Below are 17,790 nucleotides of genomic sequence, written 5' to 3'. Positions count from 1 at the left end.
TTCTTTTTTTTTTCAGATGGAGTCTCCCTCTGTTGCCCAGGCTAGAGTGCAGTGGCGCAATCTTGACTCACTGCAACCTCTGCCACCCGGGTTCAAGCGATCCTTGTGCCTCAGTTTCCCAAGTATCTGGGATTACAGGCACCCGCCACCACGCCCAGCTAATTTTTGTATTTTTAGTAGAGACGGAGTTTCACCATGTTGGCCAGGCTGGTCTCGAACTCCTGACCTCAAGCGATCCACCTGCCTTGGCCTCCCAAAGTGCTGGGATTACGGTCATGAGCCACCGTGCCCGGCCACCTCACAGTGTTTCTTTATGTGCTCCTTTAGCCCCCATATTTTCTATAAACTGGTAGAAAAATCTAGACCATTCATGACAGTTAGGTTTGATTTTTTTTTTTTTCAGGAATACCTTGGGCCAGGCATGGTGGTTCACACCTGTAATTCTGACACTTTGGGAGGCCAAGGTGAGAGGATCACTTGAGCCCTGGAGTTCAAAACCAACCTGGGGAATAAGACAAAACCCAATCTCTACACAAAATACAAAAAATTAGCCAGACCTGGTGCCACGCATCTGTGGTCCCAGCTACTCAGGAGGCTGAGGTGAGAGAATCGCTTGTGCCTGGGAGGCAGAGATTGCAGTGAGCCAAGATCGTGCCACTGCACTCCAGCCTGGGTGACACAGCAACAAAGAAATGCAAAGAACAAACAAAAAACCCAAGAATACTTTATAGGTGGTGCTGTGAACTTCCTTTTGCTTTTTATTCAGGAGGCACAAAATCTCTCACTATCCAATAATGTTAGAACTGATCAAAGAGTTCAAATGTTGTCAGCCTGACCCGTCTATTCTAAAGTTCCCTATTAACATTTCACCCAATAATTTTAGCAGATATTGATCATCAGTGGCTAGAATGATTTTGTTAGGGTTTACTAAATGGTAGCATTCCAGTGTTTTCATTCCTGTGGCATATATTAGCTGTAGCTCTTCTATAGAGAACTCCCCCGTCATGTTTGGAAGGGCAGCATAAATACTTGATTCCTTCCCTTTATTGATATCGAATTAATGAGTTGATTCCTTAAGTACCTTTAACTATGAAAATATTTTTGGAATATCATTATGAACTCATGGATTTTTGTACGTTCGATGTGTTTCAATTTTTGCAGTCCTACTTTCTAAAACTAAAGTTATCCCACGTTTATTCAATAATAGCCTTTTCTACCGGGCATGATGGCTCATGCCTGTAATCCCAGCACTTTGGGAGACTGAGGTGGGCAGATCACTTGAGGCCAGGAGTTTGAGACCAGGCTGGGCAACATGACAAAAGCCCCTCTACTAAAAATACAAAACAATTAGCCGGGCGTGGTGGCGGGCGCCTGTAGTTCCAGCTACTCGAGAGGCTGAGGCAGGAGAATCACTTGAACCCGGGAAGCGGAGGTTGCAGTGAGCCAAGATCATGCCACCACACTCCAGCCTGGGTGACAGAGCAAGACTCTATCTCAAAAATAATAATAATAATAATAATGATAATAAAACAAAAAATAATCGCCTTTTCAAATTTGTTCTGTTAGGACCCCTACTCATTTTTTTTTTTCCAGCTGTGACTTCAGACAGGATCCAAAGAGAAGTTTACAATCTCTTCTTTGGGTTTTACCCAAAGGGTAAAGAAAGCTTTACCCTTCTGTGTTAGCCTCTTAAAGCATTGCATCAGCCTTAACGGGGCCCAGGAAAGGGTCGTGTACCCTTCTGATTTGCCCTACTAGTCTTTGACATTTTTCTGTCCCGTGCTTGGAATAATAGTTTTCCAAGGTGCCATGTTCCTTTCAGTAGAACTGGGAATTACAATGTTCCTTGCTAACAGATCGTCATTTCTTCTTGTCCAGCTTATTATGTTTAAGGAGACGAAGTGAACCTGTATTAAATTCAGTCTGGTATCAGTATCCTACAAATGTAAATACATCTGCACCCATCTTAAACTGCTTCCTTCCTGCCCCAAAGGAACCAGAGTCTAAAACATGCTTTTGATGTCTTTACTTCCATTATCGCCTCACTCTCTCCAACCTTCAGCCTCATCCCCTCTGAGGGTGAATCAGAGATGCCCACTACTGCCTCCTGGTCCCCTATCTTATCTCCTCAACTGGATTGAAAGCTTTGGGACAGCAAGAATGACCTTTCTTACTCATTTTGAATCTTCCACAATGTTGAACACAGAGTATGTCCTCGCTAAGGTTGCAACTGAATTATCACAAGTCGCTGGCCATGCCACATACTTGGTGGTGACATGCTTTCTCTGCTCTTCATCAATCCCTCATCCAGGCACTTTTTCTCCAACATCAAAGAAGCTTCATCCCGCAACCGATTCATCGAAATGGAATAAAATAAAGCTCTGATTGGTTCTGTTCTGAAGAAGCCATGCATTAAGGAAGAAAAATCGTGCCTGGAAGTGCTGTCAGCTTCATTACAGGCTCCGCAGTCAGCCACGTGGGAGGGCAGTCGAATCCTGGAGAAGGAGTGGGTTAATGAGCAAAACCCCTCCCGTGGCACACTTGATCCCCCCCACACACGTGGTGTTCTCAGAAGCCACACGATGGGGGAAATCTTTTCTCAGTTCCTTAATATTTCAGAAACAATATGCCACTACCAATTTCTCATCTTTTCTAACTCTCTGAGGAAGATTATTTCCGAGAACCAAATAAGAGGTCCATATAGTAAGGCAGAGTGAGCTCAAGAAAAACCCTGTGCACACCCAGATGGTTGTGGATGCCGTCTCAGCAGTGGGGAGACCTCAGGAGAAGCGGGTAAAAACAGTACTGGTCCTCCGCACGGGAGGCATGGACCCCAGAAAGGAGCTTCAGAACTAACCCCTGTTCATGCTTCTTCATTGAGTTTCTACTCACATGCTTTGCCCATTGGCTATCTCGGTCTTTGTTCTGTAGTTGAAGTAGTTGAAGTCTTTACACACTAAGAATATTATATCAGCCTAGCCAGGGCATTTGGGATTCTTAGGGTTGAATAAACTACCCAAATTAGCTTAAGAGGGAAATTGGCCGGGCATGGTGGCTCATGCCTGTAATCCCAGCACTTTGGGAAGCCGAGGCAAGTGGATCACCTGAGGCCAGAAGTTCGAGACCAGCCTGGCCAACATGATGAAACCCTGTCTCTACTAAAAATACAAAAATTAGCTGGGTGTGGTGGCTGGGGGCCTGTAATCCCAGCTACTAGAGAGGCTGAGGCAGAAGAATCACTTGAACCCAGGAGGCAGAGGTTGCAGTGAACTGAGATCACGCCACTGCACTCCAGCCTGGGTGACAGAGTAAGACTGCCAAAAAAAAAAAAAAAAAAAGAAAGAAAGAAAGAAGAAAAGAGGGAATTCACTGACCCATAACTGGAAGCCCAAGAGTAGATCTACACTCAGGTGCAACAGGATCCAGGGACCCTATCAATAACTCAAACCTTTCTCTCCATTTACCTTTCACCTTCCCTCATCTCTGTTAGACTTGATGCCATCCTTCTGCAGTTAGCTTTTCCTTCCGTAGCCAGAATCATTGGCGGCCACAGGACACTCAGTCCTTCAGGCTTTGTCAACCCAAAGGTAAGGTCCATTCTTCTTGAACTCCAAAGCCAAAAAGAGACTCTCCTTAGGGAAAGGGGATGCTGAACAACCCAAAAAAGCAGATGCTCAGTACACTATTAACCCTTTTAGCATATATGTGAACTTCCTAGACCTCAGTTTCTCCATCTGTAAAATGGAACAATAATAGTACCTACCAGCAGTTGTTAGATAATGCATGTAAAACACCTAGCACCATTCCCAGCACATCATAACCCCTATATTCATGCTGGCTCTTGTTATTATTTTTATCATTATATGCCTTTCCTAGATGGTCATCTTTTCATTTTACTTATGATATCTCCCACTAAGTAGAACTTAAATTTTTTTCTGTGACAAAATCTAAAAATATTGTCTTTATGGCTTCTGGATGACGTCTTGTGTAGGAGTGACTTCCCTACACCAACATTACAAAAACATCCTCTTACATCTCCTTCTCTAGTATTTTTATAGTTTTATTTACTTATTTATTTGTTTGAGATGGGGTCTCACTCTGTCGCCCAGGCTGAAGTACGGTGGCGCGATCACAGCTCACTGCAGCCTTGACCTCCCCAAGTTCAGGTGATCCTCCCACCTCAGTTTTTGTATTTTTAATAGAGACAGAGTTTCACCATGTTGCCCAGGCTGATCTCGAACTCCTGGGCTCAAGCAATATATATTTCCTTGGCTCAAGCAATATATATCTGGCTCTTCTTCCACAAGCTATTTTTCCAAAACCATTTGTTTTGTTTTGTTTTGAGACAGAGTCTTGCTCTGTAGCCCAGGTTGGAGTGCAGTGGCACCATCTTGGCTCACTGCAACCACCACCTCCCAGGTTCAACTGATTCTCCTGCCTCTGCCTCCTGAGTAGCTGGGATTACAGGTGCCTGCCACCACGCCCAGCTAATTGTTGTATTTTTAGTAGAGATAGGGTTTCACTATGTTGGCCAGGCTGGTCTTGAACTCCTGACCTTGTGATCCGCCTGCCTCGGTCTCCCAAAGTGCTGGGATTACAAGTGTGAGCCACTGCACCCAGCCTCCAAATAAACTTTTAAATCAACTTATAAAGATACAATTTTAAATGAGTTGTATTTCATCTTAAAATTGCATTGAATTTATGAATCAGTTTGGAAAGAATTAGCATCTTCATAAGAATGAGCTTTCCTGACTAGGAAGCAATGCAGAGCTCCATTGATTCAGATATTCTTCATGTTCCTGAGTTTTAGAGAATAAACATAACAGAGAAAATAAACATAACACATTCACTCTTATTCCTAGTCTTAAATATTTCATGGTTTTGGTGGGCTTTTGTTTTGCTAATAAATAAAATTTTATTGCCATTAAGTTTTCTGATTTATCATTATTGCCAATGTTATTATTACTATGTTGTTTTTTTTTTTTTGACAGCGTCTCATTCTCCCAAAGTGCTGGGATTACAGACGTGAGCCACCGCGCCCAGCCTGCCAATACTATTAATCTATTCGTGTTTTACTCATAACTGGTTATCCTGTTGTGCTCTTTTTATCTGAAAAATTTTCAGTTAGTTGAATTATTCTGTTTTCTTTTGTTTTTTTTTTTTCTGTCGCCCAGGCTGGAGTGCAGTGGCACGATTATGGAGCCTCGACCTCCTGGGCTCAAGTGATCCTCCCACCTCAATCTCCCGAGTAGCTGGGACTGCAAGCATGCGTCACTACGCCCAGTTAGTTTTGTGTGTGTGTGTGGAGACGGTGTCTAACTATGTTGCCCAGGCTGGTCTCAAACGCACAGGCTCAAGTGATCTGCCCACTAGGCCTCCCAAAGTGCTGGGATTACAGGTGTGAGCCACCGCACCTGGCTAGTTGATTCTTATGATTTCATAAATAACCAATCATATCATCCGTAAGCAATAAGTCTGTCATTTCCTTTTATAAAGTTAGTTTGCTCTCCTTATTTTCTCACAGTGGCTAGGCCTACAGTAAGATACTGACTAGTAGTAGAGCTACACAGCATCCTCGTCCTATTCTTGACTTTAAGGAGAATGGCTTGTGTTTTCACCTTTAAGTGTGGTTGCTGCTGTTTACTTCTTTATCAAAGTGAAGAAGTTTCCCTGTATTCCATTTTTTTTTTTTTTTTTTTTTGAGATAGAGTCTTGCCCTGTCACCCAGGCTGGAGTACAGTGGCTTGATCTTGGCTCACTGCAACCTTGGCCTCCTGGGTTCAAGTGATTCTCCTGGCTCAGCCTCCTGAGTAGCTGGGATTACAGATGCCAGCCACCATGCCCAGCTAATTTTTGTATTTTTAGTATAGATAGGGTTTCACCATATTGGTCAGGCTGGTCTTGAACTCCTGACCTCAGGTGATCCACCCACGTTGGCCTCCCAAAGTACTGAGATTACAGGCGTGAGCCACTGCGCCTGATCCCTTGTATTCCTAGGTTACTAAGGACTTTTTAGGACTGATTGTCGCATCTATTGAAATAGTTTTGTTTTTCTACGCTTATCTATTAATATAGCAAATTACATTGGTAGTAGATTTCACAATTTTATGTCTCCCTACCTATTAATTGTTAATTGATTACTGGATTTGATTTGCTAATGTATTATCTGGCATTTTAAATCAATGTTTATAATTTTCTTTTTAGTGTATCTTTGCCCAATTTTGTTATCAAGGTTATGCTAACCTTGTAGAATGAATTGAAATTCTTTCCATTTTTCCTCCTATTCTCTGGAGCAGTTAAATAACAAAAAAATTATGTTACCTATAATTTTTTGGAAGTTTCGATAGAATTTACCTATTAAACATGAAATTTGCTTGGAATATTTTGGGGAATAAATTCCCCAAATTTATTTTGAATAAAGTCAGAATTATTCTGACTACATTTCAATTTTTTTTTTTTTTTTTTTTTTTTTGAGACGAAGTCTCACTCTTGTCCCCCAGGCTGGAGTGCAATGGCACAATCTCGGCTCACTGCAACCTCCATCTCCTGGGTTCAAGCAATTCTCCTGCCTCAGCCTCCTGAGTAACTGGGACTACAGGAACCCGCCACCACGCCAGGCTAATTTTTTGTATTTTTAGTAGAAACGGGGTTTCACCATGTTACCCAGGATGGTCTAGATCTCCTGACCTCGTGCTCCACCCGCCTAGGCCTCCCAAAGTGCTGAGATTACAAGCATGAGCCAGCGTGCCCAGCATATGATCTTTTAATTTTTTTAAAGAATTTAATGTCTCTAATTGTCATGGCCTTGTCAAATTCTATTATTTCCAACAGGGCTTACCTTATTATTTTAAAGCTATACTGCTCAATTCATAAATAATTATTATTGTATCTTAATTAATATATTTTATTAATATAAATATCTATTTTAGTCCCATTAATGCTTTTTGTCATATCTATTGCAAGTCTTGCTTTCTTTATTTTTCCTTCTGTTTGTCCATCCTATACTTTCAGCCCTGCTGTGAAATTTCTGCTTTGGATGTACTTCATGTAAAAAGCATAACCTTTTAAATGCAATGTAAGTTTCTTTGTATTTTAATAGAATTTGGTCTATTTAACTGTTTTATTTGGCCTATTTAAGTTTTTAATGCTCCTCGATATGGCTGGTGTAATTTTTAATATCTTCATGTTTTCTATTTAGATGTATGTCTTGTAAAAAGCTTATAACTTTTTAAAGCAATCTGAGATTGTTTGTACTTTAATAGAATTTAATCTATTTAAAATTTTAATGATCCTTCTTGCTTTTTATGGTTTGGCTTTTTCCCCCTTCTGTGTTTTGCTGCTTTGATCTGATTTTCTTTATTCCTTTGCCCCCTCAATTTAGTAGTTCCACTCAATCTTGCTATTCTACTGACTATATTAATTTGACTTATTTTTTGTAGCTGCCCAGAAAACTCTATTTACCAATTAAGTGCTTAACAAATTATCTTGCTGAAAATGGTAACTACAATAGCAACAACATCCACAAAACGATCGAAACCTTCGAAATCTGCTTCATCTCTCTGGCATCATCTGAAGCAGAATTAAAAGCCCAGATCAGAGTTTCAAAGTTCTCCAAGTTAACGTTCCCTCTCGATTCTCTTGCTGCCCACTCACTTGAGCTCTGCCGTCTTGTTTAACCTTTCTTCCTACACGCTGCCCACAACATTCCTTATTTGGATGCTTTTCTTTGAAATGAAACTCTCTCATTATCCATCTTATTACCTAGGTCACTCCAAAGCTCAGACGGTCTCTCTCCTCTCAGATTTAAAGGTAGAAAACATAAAAGTGGATTCAAACATTCATTCATTCTACTATCGCATTTGAGATTAAGAAAAAAAATTTGCTTGGCCGGGCGCGGTGGCTCAAGCCTGTATCCCAGCACTTTGGGAGGCCGAGACGGGCGGATCATGAGGTCAGGAGATCGAGACCATCCTGGCTAACACGGTGAAACCCCGTCTCTACTAAAAAATACAAAAAAAAAACTAGCCGGGCGAGGTGGCGGGCGCCTGTAGTCCCGGCTACTCGGGAGGCTGAGGCAGGAGAATGGCGGGAACCCGGGAGGCGGAGCTTGCAGTGAGCTGAGATCCGGCCACAGCACTCCAGCCTGGGTGACAGAGCGAGACTCCGTCTCAAAAAAAAAAAAAAAAAAAGAAAAAAAATTTGCCTTCTGTGCCAATAGCGCTCCCGCAAACATGGTGAAGGTTCCTCAAACCTTTGGGACTTTTTTTTTTTTTTGAGAGCATCTCACTCTGTTTTGTTTGTCTGTTTGCTGGCTTGTTTTTTGAGACAGAGTCTCGCTCTGTCACCTAGGCTGGAGTGCAGTGGTGAAATCTAAGCTCACTGCAACATCAGTCTCTCGGGTTCAAGTGATTCTTCTGCCTCAGCCCCCTGAGGAGCTGGGATTGCAGGCGCTCAACACCACGCCTGGCTAATTTTTGTATTTTTAGTAGAGATGGGGTTTCACCATATTGGCCAGGCTGGTCTCAAACTCCTGACCTCAAATGATCTGCCTACCTCGGCCTCCCAAAGTGCTGGGATTATAGGTGTGAGCCACCATGCCTGGCCAACCCACGGGACTTTCTGTAAGAAGTGTGGCAAACACCATCCCCACAAAGTGACACAGTACAAGGACAAGGATTCTCTGTACACCCAGGGAGAGCGGGTTATGACAGGAAGCTGAGCGGCTATGGTGGGCAGACTAAGCCGATTTTCTAGAAAAAGGCTAAAACTACAAAGAAGATTGTGCTAAGGCTTGAGTGCGTTGAGCCCAACTGCACATCTAAGAGAGTGCTGGCTGTTAAAGATGTGAGCATTTTGAACTGGGAGGAAGGAAGAAGAGAAAGGGCCAAGTGATCCAGTTCTAAGTGTCATCTTTTGTTTTATTATGAAGACATAATAAAATCTTGAGTTTATGTTCAAAAAAGAAAAAGGAAAAAAAATTCATTTAACTAATGTTGAACTTACTGAGCACGTACTATGGCCAGATACTGTTCTCGGTAGTGGGGGTGTAACAGTGAACAAGATGGGAGTAGGGAGAGTACACAGATAATAACAAGCACATCAACAGACAATTATATAATCTAATGTCAGGTGGTGACAGGTGCTAGGAAGAAAAATAACGAAGAGAGAGGTGACAGGTGATGAAGAGGGTACTGTTTTAGATGAGGTGGTGAGGGAAGGCATGTCTGAGGAGGGAGCATTTGAGCAAAGCCCAGATATTTGCAAGGCCCTTGGATGGGAGGGGACTGGCCTGCTCAAGGGGCAGCAGGGACTCAAGAAGCAACAGGGAAGGCTGGGAGGCAAATTCAGGGGGAGTGAGAGGCCAGGGCAGGAACAATCTGGAAGGTCGTGGTAAAGATTTTTATTTTTATTTTTAATTTAATAAAAGTCATTGGAAGTCATTGGAAAGTTTTGTCCTGGGCAGTGCCATTCCCTGACTCATGCTCTGGAAGGATCACTCTGGCTGCTGTGCATAGAGTCAGTTGCCAGGGCCTGAGTGGACACAGAGAGCCAGTCAGGAGGCAACTTCTGCAGAGAAGACGCGCGGCCTTGGTGGCTTAGACAGGCGGCCCCAGCGTCAGGGGGAGAAGTCGTGGAAGACGGCAGACGCACATTTCATGTTAGGCTGATGGCGTGGATGTAGAATGGGAGAGAAAGAATTAGGGATGACTACAAAGGCTTTCACCCCAGTAAAAAGAGGATAGCATTTACTCAAGAAAAAAAAGGAGGCAAGAAAACCTGGCTTCATGAAAACTGAGTTGCTGCGTGCACAGTTTGCATCTGTCCAAAGAGGGTGGTGACAGGAAAAGTCACAAAAGGCAGTGTGAAGTCATCTTCCATTAGTGCACAACTAGCAACAGCAAGCTCACTCAGGTAAACGTGAGGAAGACTAGAGAACCAGTCCCCAGCCAACTCTGACTAGTTCCTGGGAGCTGGACAGTAAATGAGGCTCTGCTACGCAAGACTAAGTTTGTGGTTTTCCTATGACTTCTCTTAAAAATCAGTTTTATATGGGCCGTGTGTGGTGGCTCACGCCTGTAATCCCAGTACTTTGGGAGGCCGAGGTGGGTGGATCATGAGGTCAGGAATTCCAGACCAGCCTGACCAACATGATGAAACCCCATCTCTAGTAAAAATACAAAAACAATTAGCCGGGTGTGGTGGAGAGTGCCTGAATCACAGCTACTCAGGAGACTGAGGCAGGAGAATTGCTTGAACCCGGGAGGCAGAGGTTGTAGTAACCTGAGATCGCACCATTGCACTCCAGCCTGGGCGACAGAGTGAGACTCTGTCTCAAAAAAAAAAAATCATTTTTGTATCCTTTGAATCGGCGTCTAACAATACCACATTACTTTTTGTCTTAAAAGTCCCCTCTTAGTAATGAAATTTTCCTTGGAGGTCAGTTAAAACTCGTATGCTATCCCAGTGCCTTGCAGCGGCTGCTGGACTCCCAGATGTCACACACCCACTCAGGACCTTCAGTCCAGGCTCCTACTTGCCCTCCCTTTTGGTGGTTTATCACAAATAAATATCCTCAAAATATTCTATTGCTGTCAAATCTAACAAAATTATTGATACAGCAGCTTTGGGACTGTCACTTTCTAAAGACAAGAAATACTTACAATATCATGGTCTAAATAAAACAGATCAGTTACTCACTGCATACACATAAATCTAAGTTGGCCAAGCGCAGTGGCTCACGCCTATAATCCCACCACTTTGGGAGGCCAAGGTGGGCGGATCACTTGAGGCCAGGAGTTCGAGACCAGCCTGCCTAACATGGCAAAACCTTGCCTCTACTAAAAATACAAAAAAAGTTAGCTGGGTGTGGTGGTGCACATCTGTAGTCCCAGCTACTTGGGAGGCAGAGGCACGAGAATCGACTGGACCCAGGAGTGGGAGGTTGCAATGAGCCGAGAACGCGCCACTGCGCTCCAGCCTGGGCAACAGAGAGACAGTCTGTCTCAAAATAAATGAACAAACAAATAAATCTAATATTGATTCCTTCAGGTTTCACTTAAGGAGCCATGCAAGAGGATCACATTTTAAATGAATTGTAATTTGAGTTATTCCCATGGTTTTAAAAATACACTCTTGTTACATACAAACAATCTGCATAGGACACGTCTCCTTTTGCCTGGACAAGATATAAGCTCTTAACTTTGGGATTAGCGGAAGAACACTTTGGCACAAGGCAGAGGCCACTCGTTACTATTGAACTAAAGGGTTTCCAAAGGCCAGCTGCAGGTAGGCAGTGTGCAGTACCATGAACTGCCCTAGTTAACAGTTTGTATAAATTCATAGGAAAAACACTAAAACTCAATAGAAAAATGGGCCCAGTGTGCAAACAGGTAATTCCCAGAAAGTACACAAGTAACTTTAAAAATCATTAAAAGTGGTCAGCTGGGCCGAGCACGATGGCTCATATCTATAATCTCAGCCCTTTGAGAGGCTGAGGTGGGAGGATCGCTTGAGCTCGAGCCCAGGAGTTCAAGATCAGTAAACATGGTGAAACTCTGTCTCTACAAAAAATACAAAAATCAGCCAGACATGGTGGTACACGCCTGTAGTCCTAGCTACTTGGGAGGCTGAGGCAGGAGAATTGCTTGACCCTAGGAGGTCAAGGCTGCAGTGAGCCGTGATTGCGCCACTGCACTCCAGCTTGGGTGACAGAGTGAGACCCTGTCTCAAAAAAACAAAAATAAAATACAAATGGTCGGCCAAAGTGATAATCCAGAAGTGTAAACTAAAACAATATGAAACAGCATTTTAGTCATTCTAATTAAAGATAATAATAATAATGTTGGGGAAAATAGAATTCAATTTTCCTACACAGTGGCAGGGGGGTAAATCAGCACAAATGTGAAAAGCATTTTGGAAATCCTTAAAATCCAAACCATTTGATCTAGAAATTCCCCTTCTAGGAATCTATTTTAAGGAAAGTTTTAAGCAATAGAAAATTCTGTATTAAAAAAGACCATCAAGTTATTTCTAATAGCAAATATAACTGAAGACAACTTTACTACTTAAAAAGAGGAAACCGGATAAAGAAGTTCCAGTCCTGTGTATCCATATAATCAAATATGATGCAGCCGTTTGCAGTGACGTCTTTGAGACATTCTGCTTTTGACAAACTCTTTCGAAACTTAGTCCTCCAACTTGCCGACATCTACCTAACACCTAGATTTCCTGGCTCTACCGTGATAAATTCAGACTTTCTCCTGCTGCAGGCATTTACGTTATTTCCAAGGTTTTTTTCCCTTTTCAACAGCACTCAAGCAAGCATTTATGTGAATATTGAGATGTACACTAAAGACCAAGAAAAATCTCAAAAGACAGTTTCACCGGGCACGGTGGCTCACGCCTGTAATCCCAGCACTTTGGGAGGCCAAGGCAGGTGGATCATGAGATCAGGAGTTCGAGACCAGCCTGGTCAACATAATGAAACCCCGTCTCTACTAAAAATACAAAAATTAGCTAGGCATGGCGGCGTGTGCCTATAATCCCAGCTACTTGGGAGACTGAGGCGGGAGAATCGCTTGAACCCAGGAGGCAGAGGTTGCAGTGAGCTGAGATCGCGCCACTGTACTCCAGCTTGGGCGACAGAGCGAGACTTCATCTCAAAAAGAAAAAAAAACAAGCAAAGCCGGGTGCAGTGGTTTACGCCTGTAATCCTAGCCCTTTGGGAGGCTGAGGCGGGCGGATCACAAGGTCAAGAGATCAAGACCATGCTGGCTAACATGGTAAAACCCCATCTCTACTAAAAATACAAAAATTAGCCAGGCGTGGTGGCAGGCGCCTGTAATCCCAGCTACTCGCGAAGCTGAGGCAGGAGAATGGCTTGAACCTGGGAGGCGGAGGTTGCAGTGAGCCAGTGGGCCGAGATCACGCCACTGCCCTCCAGCCTGGCGACAGAGTGAGACTTCAGCAAAAACAAAACAAAACAAAAAAAAAAAAACAAAGAAAGACACCTACAGCCCAATTCTGGCCTGGGGACCTTGCTGAGAGTGGCTGGGTCCCAGGCCGGTCCCACAAGCCCCCTGAGAGCGGCAGCCGCACAGGTCCTTCCAGAACTGGAAGCGATGTTCACAGCCACGCTCATTATCACCACTCCCAGGGCTTCAAATTTGTATCAGAATTTCCATGTTTATCTTCCCTAAAGTCTCCACAAACAAATCTAGGAACTGCTCAGGGACAAACTTAGTTGCTCCTGGGAAGAGAAATCCCCCCCAGGCGTGTGCAGGCAGGCTTCTGCCACAGGGGACAAGGAGCAAGCGGAAGTTTTGTACAGGAGTAAGGAACGCCCACGTCTAGTTGAAGATGCAAAGGAAAACAGACAGACAGACACGATCACCCAGCGTGGGCCCTGGCTGAGCCGGACACCACAGTAACTGCCTGGTAGCCATGTACCCATGTACGCACATTTTGGTTAGTTTGTTTCTTGTTGTAGCCAGTTGTTCTGCCCCACCCTCCACCACTGCCACTAATTCAAACCAGGAGGGCGAAGGAGGGAGGTGACAGCGGTGAGAGGGAGCAGGCTGGGTTTGGTTGTGTTCTTTTTTTGTTTTGAGACAGAGTCTCACCCTGTGCCCAGGCTAGAGTGTAGTGGTGCCATCTTGGCTCACTGAAACCTCTGCCTCCTGGGTTCAAGTGATTCTCCTGTCTCAGCCTCCCAGGAAGCTGGGATTACAGGCATGCTCCACGACACACAGTTAATTTTTGTTTTTTTGTTTTTTTGGTTTTTTTTTTTTGAGACGGAGTCTCACTCTGTCACCCAGGCTGGAGTGCAGTGGCCAGATCTCAGCTCACTGCAAGCTCCGCCTCCCGGGTTCACGCCATTCTCCTGCCTCAGCCTCCCGAGTAGCTGGGACTACAGGCGCCCGCCACCTCGCCCGGCTAGTTTTTTGTATTTTTTTTTTTTAGTAGAGACGGGGTTTCACTGTGTTAGCCAGGATGGTCTCGATCTCCTGAGCTCGTGATCCGCCCGTCTTGGCCTCCCAAAGTGCTGGGATTACAGGCTTGAGCCACCGCGCCTGGCCAATTTTTGTATTTTTAGTAGAGACGAGGTTTCGCCATGTTGACCAGGCTGGTCTCGAAATCCTGACCTCAAGTGATCCACCGTCCTGGGCCTCCCAAAGTGCTGGGATTACAGGCATGAGCCACCCGTGCCCAGCCAGTTTTATTTTGTTCTGTTTTGATAGCAGAACTCCCTGTGACAACAGGAGCCTAAAGCAGCAATCCATTAGTCAGACTCTCCGGGCAAGTAATAACCACCAGCTCAGCGACAGACAGCCTGGAATCTACTCACCGGCTTGGAGGCAGGCGGTGGGTGAGAGTTTAGCATGAGGACAGCTGGCTCCTTCTCGCATGTGACAGTCCTGTGAGCCTATTACAGGGTCTTCAAGCTCCATCAGGCAGAACGGGGGCAGCTTCTGCTGCAAGGGGCACTCTGTGGGTTGGGGATACAGCAAGCTCCAGGTCATCCAGATCTCTCCGCATGGCCCCCTCCAAGCCACAGGACCCTGTGGAGTCTTCCTGAGGGGAGTCCTGCTGTTCATGAAATAGAGCGCAGCCTGTCACAGGTCGTAAATGGTACACAGGAGCCAGGCTGCACAGACCGGCAGCCCCACGCTGCCATTGTTAGAGATTCCCATTCAGAAGAGTCAGAAATTCCCCAGTTCTTTGAAAACATCTTAAGCCAAAACTTAAGACTTATTGTCTCCAGTGTATTTTTTTTTTTTTTTTTTTTTATTTGAGATGGAGTTTTGTTCCTGTCACCCAGGCTGGAGTGCAATGGCACAATCTTGGCTCACTGCAACCTCCACCTCCTGGGTTCAAGTGACTCTCCTGCTTCAGCCTCCCGAGTAGCTGGGATTACAGGTGCCCGCCACCAGGCTAATTTTATATTTTTAGTAGAGATGGGGTTTCACCATGTTGGTCAGGCTGGTCTCGAGCTCTTGACCTCAGGTGATCCACCTGCCTCAGCCTCTCAAAGTGCTGGGATTACAGGTGTGAGCCAGCATGCCTGGCCAATTTTTTTTTCTTTTCTTTTTCTGAGACAGAGTCTCACTATGTCGCCCTGGAGTGCAGTGGTGCGATCTTGCCTCACTGCAACCTCTGCCTCCCGGATTCAGGTGATTCTCCTGACTCAGCCACCTGAGTAGCTGGGATTCCAGGTGCCCGCCACCACACCCAGCTAATTTTTATATTTTTAGTAGAGACAGCGTTTCACCATATTGGTGAGGCTGGTCTCAAACTCCTGACCTCAAGTGATCTGCCTACCATGGCCTCCCAAAGTGCTGGGATTACAGGTGTGAGCCACCACACCTGGCCTCCAGTTTGTTTGTTTGTTTGTTTGTTTGTTTGTTTGTTTATCCAAGGTCAGGTCCAGAGTAATGTGCCAACATCATAATAAGGTTCAGAGGGTGGCACATCCCACACATGCACGTGAACACTCAATCATCATGCTCGGGAACTACAGAGGGTCCTCCAGTGTGTTTAAAAGCAGCCAAACAACCCGCCAAGTTTAACCTTCTTGTTTCCATCACATTCCATGGCTGTCCCCTTTCATTCCCCACAAAGCCTTGCCTTCAACGGTTGGGACTGTCCAGATCATGACAAAGCCCTCATTGAAGTACCAGTTTTGCCCCTGGTGCCCACCCTTCTACACAAAATGCATTCTCTCTGTGATCAGACCCACTCATTTCAGATAATAAATTTCAGATCTCGCTTTTCCTGAAGGTCTGTTGCTTGGGACCACTCCTGGTACCAATGTGTAAGGGTCAGGATTTTTAGTTACCAAAAACAAAACTCAAAACACAATTCACCATGGCTAATTTAAGCAGAAAAAGACAGACACAAAAGATTTGCTAAAGACCTCAAGTAACTCACAGGCTCAACCCCCCTTGAGAGGGGTCAGAGGAAAAGTGTTGAGACTGAGCTTCCTGCGGCAACTCTCACGGCCATGGCCACAGCCTCTCCCGAGACCTGAGCCTGGGGGCGTGACTTTCCTGCAAGCATAGCTGAACCCAACATGGGCCTCAGGGACTCACTCTTGCCACCACTGCTGCCCCCAGCAGCCAGGTGTCACCGCCACCACCAGCACCAGCGGAGCAGGATCCGCACACAGAGCCTCTCCATCAACTGGCCCCTGTCATGTCAAAGCTTAAAACAGGTGCATCTGAGGGGTGTGAGCTGGGAAGCGTGTCCATGTCTCCTGGCAGAGAGGCTAGGAGTCTGAGTTCACACTTCTTTTTTTTTTTTTTCAGGAGGTGTCTTGCTCTGTTGCCCAGGCTGGGGTGCAGTGGCTCACAATCTTGGCTCACTGCAACCTCTGCCTCCCGGTTTCAAGTGATTCTCCTGCCTCAGCCTCCCAAGTAGCTGGGACTACAGGCATGCACCACCATGTAGAGCTAATGTTTGTATTTTAGTAGGATGGGGTTTCACCATGCTGGCCAGGCTGGTCTTGAATTACTGACCTCAAGTGATCCACCTGCCTCGGCCTCCCAAAGTGCTGGGATTACAGGAATGAGCCACCGCGCCCAGCCCTGAATTCACACTTCTTGGTAGGGGCGGCAGAGTTCAGAACATGGAAATTTCACTGGAGAAAGGCGCCCAGAGGGTGATGGGAAACCTCGGGTGTGACAAATGTCCCCTCACATGATGGAGCTGAAATGGTCACATTAGCCCATTGGGTCTAGTTGTGGTCAGGTCTTGTCATTCCTTAGAAGGCAGCAATGGGAAGGGGATACCTCAGGGGTTCTGCGTCTCCCCAGCAGTGCATTGTGACAGTTCTGTGTCTGAGACAATCCATTTGTACCTGCGAAATCTTACCTAGCACATCTCAAAGTCCCAGCGTTCTAATACTGTATATTTCTTTTCATGTAAATCCATGATACTGCAGCCGGGTGTGGTGGCTCATGCTTGTAATCACGCTTGTAATCACAGCACTTTGGGAGGTCGAGTCGGGCGGATCCCCTGAGGTCAGGAGTTCAAGACAAGCCAGGCCAACATGGTGAAACCCTGTCTCTACTAAAAATACAAAAATTAGCTGGGTGTGGTGCCAGGCACCTGTAATCCCAGCTACTCAGGAGGTTGAGGCAGGAGAATCGCTTGAACCTAGGAGGCAGAAGTTTCAGTGAGCTGAGGTTGCGCCACTGCACTCCAGTCTGAGTGATGGAGTAAGACTCCATCTCAGAAAAAAAAAAAAAAAAAAGCAAGAGTCTACCACCATACCACCCTGAATGCACCCGATCTAGTCTGATCTGGGAGGCTAAGCAGGGTCAGGCCTGGTTAGTACTTGGATGGGAGACCGCCTGGGAACACCGGGTGCTGTAGGCGTGGCCCGGCATGGTGGCTCACACCTATAAATCCCAGCACTTTGGGAGGCCGAGGCAGGTGAATCGCCTGAGGTCAGGAGTTTGAGACCAGCCTGGCCAACATGGTGAAACCCTGTCTCTACCAAAAATACAAAATTTAGCTGGGTGTGGTGGCAGGTGCCTGTAATCCCAGCTATTCTGAAAGAAAAAAAAAAGGAAAGTAAGGCAAATGAACCAGTCCATTATTAACATCACCTTCCGGGAGCATTTAGTTGTGGGAGTTTCTGTGATGGGGCATCAGAGGTCATGATAACGATGGGAGGAACAACCTGAAACACTGAGCCAGGCAGTTTTCCTAGAGACCCACAGCCGGGATTCCAAACGTAGGTGTATGACAAAGGTACCAACATGACGTTACAGTTTCTAGGAAGCA

The 17,790-nt window shown here is 45.3% G+C and overlaps 1 non-coding gene and 2 pseudogenes across 1 annotated transcript; 1 reads left to right on the top strand and 2 right to left on the bottom strand.

The window, feature by feature from the left end:
- Positions 1-1,591: 1,591 nt before the first annotated feature.
- On the bottom strand, positions 1,592-1,720 carry LOC123572659 (small nucleolar RNA SNORA26; annotated as a pseudogene).
- Positions 1,721-15,418: 13,698 nt separating this feature from the next.
- Positions 15,419-15,525, bottom strand: LOC123572691 (small nucleolar RNA U13). The gene has a single exon (XR_006697237.1). It is a non-coding gene; the product is annotated as a small nucleolar RNA U13 (small nucleolar RNA).
- A 1,735-nt stretch (positions 15,526-17,260) lies between these two features.
- Positions 17,261-17,379, top strand: LOC123572546 (5S ribosomal RNA; annotated as a pseudogene).
- The last annotated feature ends 411 nt before the right edge of the window (positions 17,380-17,790 follow it).

Source organism: Macaca fascicularis, chromosome 3 (genome assembly GCF_037993035.2).
Source record: "Macaca fascicularis isolate 582-1 chromosome 3, T2T-MFA8v1.1".
NCBI lineage: Eukaryota > Metazoa > Chordata > Mammalia > Primates > Cercopithecidae > Macaca > Macaca fascicularis.
Note: the sequence above shows the minus strand (reverse complement) of the source record. Positions and strands in the feature narration are given on the sequence as shown.